The 10547-nt window shown below is 49.2% G+C and overlaps 1 long non-coding RNA gene across 1 annotated transcript; it reads right to left on the bottom strand.

Moving 5' to 3' along the window:
- Positions 1-1406: 1406 nt before the first annotated feature.
- LOC144369857 (uncharacterized) lies at positions 1407-5542 on the bottom strand. Its single transcript, XR_013429682.1, has 2 exons — positions 5154-5542; positions 1407-1912 (listed from the first exon to the last, which is right to left on the bottom strand). It is a non-coding gene; the product is annotated as an uncharacterized LOC144369857 (long non-coding RNA).
- Positions 5543-10547: the final 5005 nt, after the last annotated feature.

Raw genomic sequence — 10547 nt, 5'->3', positions numbered from 1 at the left:
TGAGATGGGATGAAATGTGGTCAGCGTTATGTCAGCTGTCCTGGGAGACGCTACCACGGGGCACTGGCCCGCCAGCCCCGTCTGGGGGAGCTAGGAAGCCTTCCTGGAGGTGGCGGTGGGAGGGTGATGTGGCAGCTGAAAGTCAGGATCCGTGGGAGAGGGAGGATCATGGCCCAGGCTGGGGGGCTGCCGGGGCAAAGCTGAGAGGAGAGAATCTGTCCTTGACCCTCAGGACCTGGCCTTTCCCAAGGCAGACGCCTGAATCCACTCCCGTGGTCTCTGAGGGACGTAAGGGTGAGTGAGGCTTGTGGTCTGGCACTGAGGGGGAAGCACCCATGCCCGTCGTCCCAGGTCGGCTTCAACAAATAGTGTCAGGTGTGTTCACAGAGACAAGAGGATGATGGAGGGTCCCGGGTGAGGCTGTAGAAAGCAGAAGGTTGGGACCGTTTCCATACTGTAGTGGAGCATGAGCCACACAACCTTTTGCAGAGAACAACTCATTCAGCTAAGAGCTTGACCTTCCCATCCAGCCATCCCACAACTCAGCCTTTGGCTCAAAGAGATATTCTAGGTGATGCACAGGTACCTATTCATGGATTTTTTTTTTTTCTTGGAGGGGAGGGTACCAGGGATTGAACTCAGGGGAACTCGAGCCCTGAGCCACATCCCCAGCCCTATTTTGTATTTTATTTAGAGACAGAGTCTCACTGAGTTGCTTAGTGTCTCGCCATTGCTGAGGCTGGCTTTGAACTCACGATCTTCCTGTCTCAGCCTCCTGAGCTGCTGGGATGACAGGTGTGCACAGCAGCATACGGCCACAGAATGTTTCTGAACAAACACATCTGTATGATAAGTGGCAAGGCATGGATCCAAGTGGGTGGGTGATAAGGGGCCCTTCAACTCTAGAGCCTACACCAAAAGGGACCCTGTGCTATGCACAGTGGCACATGTCTGTCATCCCAGCTACTCGGGAGGCTGAGGTAGGAGGATCTCAAGTTCGAGGCCAGCCTCAGCAACTTAGTGAGACTCTAAGCAATTTGGAGAGATCCTGCCTCAAAACTAAAAATTAAAAAGAGCTGGGGATGTGGCTCAGTGGTTAAGTGCCCCTGGGTTCAATCCCAGTATCAGACACCCCTCCCTCTCCCCCAAAAGGTGGCCAAGGATGTTGTTAAGGGCAGACCTGGATGGACGCTGATGGCCATAGGACTCACTCCGTGGGGTCGAGGGTAGGAGGAAGTGAATGAACACAGGAGATGTGCTTAGGTCAGCTTTCTGAGCATGAATAGCAGCCTTATTGATTATTATTTTACTAGGGGACTAATAAAGTGGATGCACTTGAAGGCCATTAGACAATCTTGGAAGATAAGAACAATCATTAAGTGAAAGAAAGGCCGACTCTGTCTTCGTGTGTGTGCATATAGATATAATTTATTTTTGTCTCTTGGTGCTTTTCCAAAATTCTCTAGAATTTCTCAGGGAACAAGAGTGCATATGGTCACAGGGTCGGGCGGGGGGAATGTTTGGTCTTGTTTTCTAAAGGGATACAGTGAAGACATGCACTTCACCCCAAGAACACAAAGCAACCCCGAGCCCCACCTTCCATCTGGCCCCGGGAGACCCTTTCTCGCAGCTTCCCTGAGCAGCAGGGCTCAGAGCTCAGCCATTCGGATGTGACTAGGAACACAGTGTAGGTTGCTCTGTGTGAAAATAGGTAGACAGTTGTTTAGAACCAGGTTGGCTGCCCGTGGGTCCCTTGGAGGGCGCAGACCACATGCCTTGCCCCTGGCCCCAGCCTTCCTGGGTCAGGTGGCTGTGGCTGGGGAGCAGGACCTCCATTCTAGACCTTTTATCAGATGGATGTTGCTCCTGGGAAATCCCAATTCTTGCGGCTGTGTGTGCTGCAGGGTCAGCCCTGGTTTGCAGAGAGAGAGAGAGAGAGAGAGAGAGAGAGAGAGAGAGAGAGAGAGCTGCTCATAAGTTATGAACAGCTGTCATGGCCCCGGGAGGCCAATTTCTCTAATTTCTCTTCCAAACTGCTCAGGGAGAAGCCAGGGCTCAGGCCTGCGGGGTCCTCTGGCTTTTCTCTGCGTCTGCCGTGGTCAGCTGGACCACCCATTCCATCATCCTTTTTGCTTTCTCTCTGACTGCTTTTATGCCTTTAAAAACTGAAGTATAAGACCTGCCATCAGGACCAGAGATCTTAAGCAAACAGCTTCATGAATTTTACATGGGAAGACACATGCAGAACCACCACGTGGATCAAGAGGATCCCAGCAGCTCTTCTGTGTCCCTTCCCAATAAATACCGCCCCTAGGGTGACTGTTCCCCAGCCTCCATCAACACAGACCAAAGCTGCCCATTTAGCACTTCTATAAATGGAATCGAAAAGAAGGTGCCGATCCGTGGCTGGTGTCTCCACATCGCATTGGAGATTCAACCACGTTCTTGCAGCCAGCAGTAACTTTCCTTTTTCACACCTGCATATTGTTGGGCTTGGGAGGCTGAGGCAGGAGGATTGCAAGTTCGAGGTCAGCCTCAGCAACTTAGTGGGCCCCTAAGCAATTTAGCGAGACTCTGTCTCAAAATAATAATAAAAAAAAAGGTCAGGGGATGTGGCTCAGTGGTTAAGTGCCCCTGGGTTCAATATCCAGTCCCAAACCAAACCAAGACCCGAACAACAACAATAAAAAACCCCAAACAACCCCATATGCTGCCTCTCCCTGCCATTCTTTATTTGAATCCCTGTCCCCTTCGCTGTGCTTTCACGGTCCTAGCTTCCTTTCTGTCCCTTGAATGTGCCAAGCTGCTCCCCACGAGGACATTGACACTAGCTACTCCTCAGAGAGACCTTCCCTAACCCGTTCATCAGAGAGTCCCCAGTCGTTCCTTCTTGGTAACAGTCCCAACCCCGATCCTCTTGCCTGCCACACTCCAGGGAGCACTTATTCACACCTGTGTCCCCAGTGGCCTGGCTGGGGAGCCTTTGGCGATTGGAGACCTTGTCTTAGTTCTCTGGGTTATTTTTGAAGGGTGTGGTGTAGTCCACTGTGGATCCCCTGGAAGCCCGGGGAGCAGACTGCCTGAGTTTGAGGCAGGTCTCATCTTGCTAGCTGGGCACCCACCATCACCCCCATCTCCCTGTGCCTCAGTTTCCCTAGATATCTGGGACGTGCTGTTTTGCAGGGAAAGCCGTATTATCGTTATTTTACACAAATAGAGGAGACAAATATTGATCGAGTGAAAACAGGGTCCCGAGACTGCTCAGCTCCCCAGGTGACAAGTGGCAGCTCCAGGACTTGAGCGCAGGCAGGTCTGGCTGACCTCAGAGTCGCGCAGACTCCTGCGGAAAGTGCCCACCGTGTGGGTGAGTGGGAGTCCTTGCTCTGGTTGGACTGAGGACATGCGGGATGTTTGTGTAATAATAGAATTCCGGGACGCTATCGCGAGTTCTTGAAGGTTTGTAAGAGGGTTCTATGGGATAAGTCCACCTGGTTCTCAGAGAAGACCTGGGGTGGGCAGGGCCAGTGGAAAGTTTTTTTTTTTTTTTTAAAGTTGTTTTTTAGTTGTTGATGGGCCTTTATTTAATTAATTTATTTATATGTGGCGCTGAGAATCGAACCCAGGGCCTCACACATGCCAGGCAGGTGCTCTGAGCCACAGCCCCAGCTCTCAGTGGGGACTTTTTTTATGTCACAAAAGAGGGATCTGGGAGTTAGAGACTTGCCTGAGTCCCTCTTTGGCTCACTGACGGCCCTGCTCCCAGTTCCCCCAGGCCGCAGCTGCAGCACACCCATGGCCCTTGCCTTGGGGTCCCCTGAGCTTTGGGCCTTTGCATTCCACTCTCCCTGCTCAGGGGTAGCTGTTGGGGCTCAGTGGTAGAGCGCTCGCCTAGCACATTCGAGGCCCTGGGCTCGATCCTCAGCATCACATAAAAATAAATAAATAAAGATATTGTCCAACTACAACTAAAAAAATCAATATTAAAAAAATAAAAATCCTGTTCAATTAAAATCCCAAACAGAAAACCAAAAACCTTGACCCAATCCTAAGCAATGTTATTAGTGAACTCCTGGCTTGATATTTAGGAAATATTTATAGAGTACCTGGGGTATACCAGATACTGTTGTAGGTGCTGGGAATACATCCTTGCATCAAAAGAGAAAACTCCCGATCATCCGGTGGGGGAGAAGCACATGAGTGAATTAAAAAACTTATTCGATGTCAGGTGGTGACGAGAGATGGGGGTGAAGACAAGCGGATGACAATAGAGACCAGCAGGGACGTAGAATAGCTATGTGCATAAATTTTCAGATGCACTTGAAATTAATGCTTGACTGTTAGAATAAGAATTGATGCATGACTGCTGGAATAAAAATATTCATTCAGGTACTGTCTGGATTTTTCTTATACCTTAGCATCAAACAAAATCCACATCGCCCTTTAAAAAAAATCTCCCAACAGCCCCATGAGGAAGGTGGATCAGGTAGGATCACTCTCTTCACTGAGCAGGGGCAGGTCCTGAGAGATGCGGACATTTGCCCCGGCTGGGCTCACATAGCAGGCGGGGCCGGGACTGGGCCTTTTATCATTTTCCAAGCTGGATATGAATTCCACTCCCCCAGAGTTTGACCCTACAACTGATCTAACTTCCCCATGGAACTGGACGTCCATACCCAACTTGGGGTTGGCCTGGCAGATGTGGGCTGGGGACATCTTCTGCATCCTTGGAGGACAGGAAACATTGTCACTGATTGTCCTTTTGACTTTGCTCCTCTGCCTCAGGCGGAGCTGCTGCCAGAGGTAAAGGGACCGATGTTTCAGTGGGGAGATGACATCTCTCTGGCCACCCTCCTTAAGAAGCTTCCAGTCACAAGAGGTGGCAATCACTTTATCTCCTCCTACGGACATCCTTACCTGGCTCCCAGGCCCTCATGCAGTTGGGGTACCCAGAGGCTAGAGTCCCACCCACCTATTCAAGACGAATAGCAGAACACTATCCCTCCATTCCAGAAGGGGCCTTTCTTTTTTCTTATTTTTGGGGAGAGGGGTACTGGGGATTGAACTCGGGGGCACTTGACCCCTGAGCCCCATCCCCAGCCCTATTTTGTATTTTATTTAGAGACAGGGGCTCACTGAGTTGCTTAGGGCCTCACCTTTGCTGAAGCTGGCTTTGAACTTGTGATCCTCCTGCCTCAGCCTCCTGAGTCGCTGGGATGACAGGTGTGCAACATGGATCCTGGTGCAGAAGAGGCATTTCTAACATGCTGTCTTGGAAGGGTGAGCCCTTTTCAAGGATATTATCTTATTTGACCTCAGAATAGCTTCCTCTCACGTGAGACTTCCGGGGCTCATCTCTGGGCTCAGTTTTCAGTTGGTCCTTGTGAAGCTCAGAGAGGTCAAGTGATGTGCGCAAGGTTGCAGGCTTAGGTGGAGAAGGGCTTTGAAGGAAGAGAGACAGGATGACCCCAGGATCAAGGCGGATCCGGGTGTATGCACTTTGCAAACCCCATCGCTCTTGAACGAGCCACTTAATTTCTCTGTGCTCCAGTTTCATTTTTGTTATTATTACTGTGGATTCCCTGGAGGGGAAATTCAGTTTGCCTCTTACTATGAATAACTCCAAAGTAAATTTGACTGGCAGGGTTAGCAAAGTGGAAGCTTGCTAGAAATGCAGAGTCTCCTGTTCTGCTCCAGATCTGCTGAGTCCAAACTTGCGCTTAACAAGATTCACGTGCATCTTGAAGTTGAAGGAGCACCAGTCCAGAGGCATTTTGGTCAACCTTCCTTGTGCATTAGGGTCACCAGAGGGGGAGCTTTAAAAAATTTACCTGCCTGGGTTCCTTCCCTACAGATTGTGATTTTGTTGGTCTGGAATATAGATTCTGGACATCACTATTTTTTAAAAGCTCCCCAGTTCATTCTGATCCCCAGCCACAAGGGCGAGAATCCTAGGTGTGCTGGGATAACTTGCTTAGGAGTTGTTGGACCGAATGAAGTCTGAAGTTAAGGCCTTTCTGCTGGATGTTGCTTAACTTCTTGTAACAGGAGTGCAGTCTCCTCCTCCTCAGGGTTGTAATGAAGACAGAATTAACACTGACCCGGTGTCGGCAAATACCCACACACTCATGTTCCTAGATGGGACCCGCTGTGCCAGGGACAGAGCTGGTCCGTGGTGAGGATTATGCTCGTTAATATTAGTAATTATCCTGGTATGGTCTTCAGATATTCAAGCCGGGGAGATGACAGGGACCTGTCATGAGTCTGGTGACATAGAAAATATCTATTGCTGGACTAAGAACGCTGTTCAGCAAGATCAGGGAAATAAGAAGCTGGGCTTCTGTTTATTAAGCACGAACCAGGTGCCGATCACTGCGCTGGCTAAGGCTGTGAAAGGGTTTTTAAAATTATTCACATACTTCATTTAGACCAGTGGTTCTCGACCGAGCCGGGGGGCATTTTGGATTGTTAGAGCTGGGGTGGGGGAGGGGCGGCTGGCATCTAATGGACAGAGGTCAGGGACGCAGCTCCCTCCTCATAAAGAATTATCTGGTTCCAAATGTCAGTGGTGCTGAGGTTGGGACATCCAGGTTTAGATTCAAGTCATTCTGTAAAGCATGTTGTAGAAAAAAGTCTCTCAGCTCCCATCTCCCCTCCCTTCCCCAAAGCAACTTTTTTTCTTTTTTTTTTTTAAATACTTTTTTTTTTTTTTTTATGGTGGGCTATTTTATTTACCTGCTATTCTCTGGGGAGGCTGCTGCTTTGGAGATTTCTTTTTTTTTTTTTTACTTTTTTTTTTTTTTTGGTACCAGGGATTGAACCTAGGGGCCCCCAACCACTGAGCCCCATCCCCAGCCCTATTTTGTGTTTTACTTAGAGACAGGGTCTCACTGAGTTGCTTAGTGCCTCGCTTTTTGCTGAGGCTGGCTCTGAACTCGTGATCCTCCTGTTTCAGCCTCCTAAGCTGCTGGGATGACAGGTGGGCACCACTGAGTCTGGCTGGAGATTTCTTGAATCCTCCGTTGTAGACTATCTTGGCTTTTCTCTGCGGAAGGTGGGCTGACGCCTCCTGGGCCTGCACCTTCTCTGCAGTTGCCTGAACCAATCTCCCTTCCTCCACCGCAGACCCACGGTAGTTTCTGTAGGATCAATATTCGAGGTTGACATTACCCTAACTGTAAATGGTGTCTGTCGATGAGTTTCCCCTCCTGCAAAACCTTTTGTTCTCGTTGAAGTTGATAATCGCCTTGTTTTTCCCTTGGCTACGTTTTCTATGTAATTTCCACTGACCCAACTCTCACCTCTTTGCCGGTTGTCTTGATCTCCTTTCCAGATATTCAGAGCCATCAGGGAGGAGATCTATCAAGCTGGCCTCTCGGAAGGAGTCTCTCCTGGAATGGGCGGAGAGTTTTGCAGGAAATGTTTTTACCCTGCAGAGTAGGTACTGTCATCGTCATTATCATTTGATGTCTGTGTGGGGAATTCACTTGGAGAGGTTGTCTGGGTGCCCAAGATTGGGCAGCAGTAGGTGAAGGAGTCTGAGTTTGTGTGGTTTCAATGTATCCCCCCAAAATCCATGAGTCAGAAATATAATACCCCAGTTCCTTTGCTGATAGTATTTGGAGGTAAGCCTTTGGGACATCATTGGGATTAGATGAGGGCTCCCGTGGTGGCATTAGTGGCTTGTCTCACCCTGCGGTGCCTACTCCATGTTAGAATGCTGCAGTAGGGCCCTCACTAGAGGACGGCACCATGTTCTTGGACTCCCCATCCTCCAGAAGCATGAACCAAATAAACTATTCTCTATAAATGACCCAGCCTCAGGTATTTTGTTGTAGCAACAGAAAGTGGACTAAGATAAGATTTGATCCCGGGACTCTGGGATTCCTTATGTCCCAGAAGGTCACTCTGGCAGAAAATCCTCTAAAATAGCTGACAGCTGGACTGTGATCTACCTCTATAAAATTAGAGTCGCTTATTCATTTCTGTATCTGTGGCAGCCACCACAAGGTCGGGCGTGGGCAGAACTCTGAGTTCTGCTTGTTGAGTGAATAAATGAAGAATTTTGAGAGGCAGCGGCAGGAGGTGCACATGTTCCTAGGCAAGGGGTCAGAGGAGCTGGGACTTGGTCAGATAACTGTGGGCAGGTGGTCAACCTTCTAGCCTCAGTCCCAACCTCTGTAAAGTGGATCCACAGATATCTGCTTCATGGGGCTGTTTGCAAGCAGGCGGAAGAAGCTAGTTAGTGATGGGACTGATGGTGCCTCGCAGTTGCTGAGGCTGGCCTTTAACTCACGATCCTCCTGTCTCAGCCTCCTGAGCTGCTGGGGTTGCAGGTGTGCACCACCGCGCCTTTCCGGCGGGGAGTAGATTTTTACAAAGCTTCTGCCTCCTCCTCCCTATTTCTGTTTCTTTTTCTTACCTTGGGTTGGTCCTTCCTTTCTTCTCAGCAAAACATGACAAAATTAATTTAGACTAAAAAAGAAATGCCTCACGATTGAGAAAAAGATACATTATAGCTGAAGCTAGTTCTCATATGATAAAATATTTATACTAATGTGTCATAAAAATTGATTTGCTCTTCCCCTGCCTGGTATCATTAATGGGTAGATATGTAACATCTTATTTCCTTGCCTTTTTTTTTTCTCTTCTCTCCTCTGAAAATGTATGGTTTCAAATTATGGGGGGGGGGGACCATTTTTTCTGAATAATAATAATAACAATAACAGAGGATATTTATTTAGTGCTTACTATGTACCACCCAAGACTATAAGCCTTTTTACACATTAACTCAGTTATTTAAATCATAGCCCTGGGGCTAGGAGCTATTGTTTCCCCTGCTGGACAGATAAGGAAACTAAGGCCCATAGAGGTCACTAGCTCACACCTGTCCTTTCTAACCCCAAAGCCCTTGCTCCTAACTACTCCCTTTGGTCACCTGTGTATGCTGTGTTACTTTAGCTTTGCAGCTATCCAAGAGGTCAAATGCCCCCCAACTTTTTCCTGGGGAAAGACACCTAATATGCAAACCTCTTTCAGTCAACAGATGCACTGAGAACTCTGAATTTCTGTTTCTGCCTTTTAAATTGGGGGTGATGGGCTGGGGGTGTAGCACAGAGGCATTAACACATGCTTAGCATGCACACAACCCTGAATTTGATTCCAGGCACACACACACACACACACACACACACACACACACACACACACACACACACACACTCTTAAAAAAAAAAGAAGAAAGGAAAAGAAAAATTTGATGGTGTTGTAAGTTTTCTAGCCAGGAGTGGAGAAATCCCAGAAATCCATTTTCAAATAGGTTTTAGGTTTTGGCAAAGCAGCGTTGGCACCAGCTCAACAATGGTGGACGAAGCGGCCCCCGGAGAAGGGCCTGGGATAGCGAGTCCTTGTTAAACCAGTTTCACTGTCTTAGGAACATGACTTTTTTAGTTCTCAGATCTTTACTTCCTGGCGTCCTTGTCCCCTGCTGGGCAGCTCCAGCATCGACTCTTCCTGAACATGATGTGCACTAAGCCCTGAAGGATCCAGAGTCAGGGCCTGGCTGCCGGGCAGCTCCCAGACCCACCGCTTCTCCCAGGACCAACCCCCCCCCCACACACACACACAGATGCACAAACACACACTCAAGCACACTTACACACACACACAGAAAGATTCATAGACTCATGTGTAGACACAGACACACACACACACAGGGACATACAGGGACATACGCACATATAAACACAGACACAAACAGACAGTGCACACGTAGAGACAGATACACATGAACACACACAGACACGCAGAGGCACACACGGCCCTGTGCTTGTTGGTCCCATCACGGTTTTTGAAATCACACCCTCCACCCTTAGTTGCAGGTCCCGGCACATAGTTGGTGCTCAACGAATCGCCACTGGATAAACAAGTGCAGTGATGATTCCCTTCCTTATCCTGTCCCAGCCCAGTCCCCCATCTTTTGGCACCCCTTGCTTTGACGTGCCTGAATACAACGGCAAGAGGGGACTGGAAGGGATCCCCGTATTCGATTTGGGTGGATGCCAAGCTCCTCAGCACAGCTTTGAAGGTCCTGGGTGGTCTGGCTCCTGCCAACTTCTCCTGCCCCATTCCCCGCAGGGCTCTGGTGGGTCCGGCTGCACTCCAGTGATGTTTAAATCTCTTTCAGCTCACAGAATTCTCTGAGGATCTGGTCAAAATGACAGTCCTTCTCCTGCCACGTGCAGACCTCGGCACCTTCGAACAACGTTCTGTGTGTCATTTCTGGGGACCCTTTGGGCTCATTGGTGGGTCTCTAAGAAATGCTTAGAACCCAGACTGGGAGGCCCTGCTCTGCCCTGCACCTTCGCCTAGTGCAGGGACACTTAAGAAAAGGAGGCAACCGTAGGGTCACGAACGACAGAATGGGAACCAAGGTCCCTGCACCTCCAGTTCAGGGCCCCCTCCCTTTGATCACCATGCACTGAGAAGTGGGGGCCGGGTAATGACTTGATGTGATGAGCAATGAGACCAGACGTCCCCCTCAGCCTCTC

The sequence above is a fragment of the Ictidomys tridecemlineatus genome, chromosome 2 (assembly GCF_052094955.1).
Source record: "Ictidomys tridecemlineatus isolate mIctTri1 chromosome 2, mIctTri1.hap1, whole genome shotgun sequence".
Lineage (NCBI taxonomy): Eukaryota > Metazoa > Chordata > Mammalia > Rodentia > Sciuridae > Ictidomys > Ictidomys tridecemlineatus.
This window is presented reverse-complemented; position numbering and strand designations above follow the sequence as displayed.